This window comes from Amaranthus tricolor, chromosome 3, assembly GCF_026212465.1.
Source record: "Amaranthus tricolor cultivar Red isolate AtriRed21 chromosome 3, ASM2621246v1, whole genome shotgun sequence".
NCBI lineage: Eukaryota > Viridiplantae > Streptophyta > Magnoliopsida > Caryophyllales > Amaranthaceae > Amaranthus > Amaranthus tricolor.
This window is the reverse complement of record NC_080049.1, coordinates 33,952,470-33,953,884: the sequence shown is the minus strand read 5'-3', so window position 1 is coordinate 33,953,884 and position 1,415 is coordinate 33,952,470.

The following is a 1,415-nucleotide window of genomic DNA, read 5'->3' as shown; positions in this document are numbered from 1 at the left end:
TTTTTACATATAATTTAAAATATAATGTATTTTTATTTCAACAAAAAGGTCTTTAAAAATGTGCGAGGTGATCGATCGCATATAATCCCCTCTTTATACCGTATTAAAAAGTTATTAAAAAGAAACTATATTAAATTTATTAATAAAATATATATATTTACTATAAATAAGTCGCAAAATTAAAATTTTGCATAAGTGTTTTCAAATTTTTCAAAAGGGCTATGTACTGCCCAATCGAATTATCTAATAATCCGAATCTTTATTGGTAGGTCGAATGAGCTGAAAATTAAGCGTATCATAGGTTCCGATTTAGTATTGGTGGGTCAAAAAGAGCTGACATTAACCAACAATTGGTACAGTCCCTACGTCTCTTTTTCGTGTATTCAGCTTTTAATACTTCGTTCCTCTCATATTAGTTGAATATTAGGATATATGATATGATACTATTTATTAATTACTTTTAATTTATAATTAATTTTTACTTTATAAATGAAAATATAGTCAAGTGAAATCTTATTTGATTTGTCTTATTGCAAATATTATAAATATCAAATTTATATAATTTTTTATCATACGTAATTAGAGATATTAAAGATTAAATTAGTGTATTGGACTACGTGATAAAACAAATACTCCCTCTTATTCATCTTAAGTATCCCATTTATTTTATACACTCTATCCAATGCACTTATTTAATCCTTAAAATATTTAATTATGCATAATTAAATATTTTAAAAAGTTGATATTAATAAAATTTACATTAAAACAAATCAAATAAAATCCAAATGACTATGTTATAACTTATAGATTAATAATAAAATACAATTTATGGGTGATAGATGAATAATATCCCAAAAGTAAATGGGACACCTAAGATGAATAAAGGGAGTATTTGCAAGTATTTATGTAGTGAGCAAAACTATCCAATCATCCGAAAAGACAATATGATATCTAATTCAAATCTTAATATATTCAATTTAAAATTATAATACGGATTGGATATCTAATTTAAAAATCTTAATATCAAATACAGACCAATTAAAATTTTGAGATTAGAGTATTTGATATTTTTAAAATAATCAAATATCGTATAATATCCAACATTATTTTAAATATTTGTATAGTACAAATGAATTCAAATATTCGATCTTTATATGAATAAAATAATTTTCTTAATTGTTTTTATCAAATTCAATTTTCACATATCAGATATTCAATTTGATTTTTTAAACTTATCTTTATTGACCTCAGGTATTTCTAAACAGTGCCAATAACGTGATTATAATTGTGGTATTTAAGACTAATTGATATCTCTCCTATATCCCACAATTAATAAAATTATCCATAACCGCCAAAAATGGGGAAGGAATTAATTATTTAGCAACTAAAAGAAAAACTAAGTTTATTGGCACAGC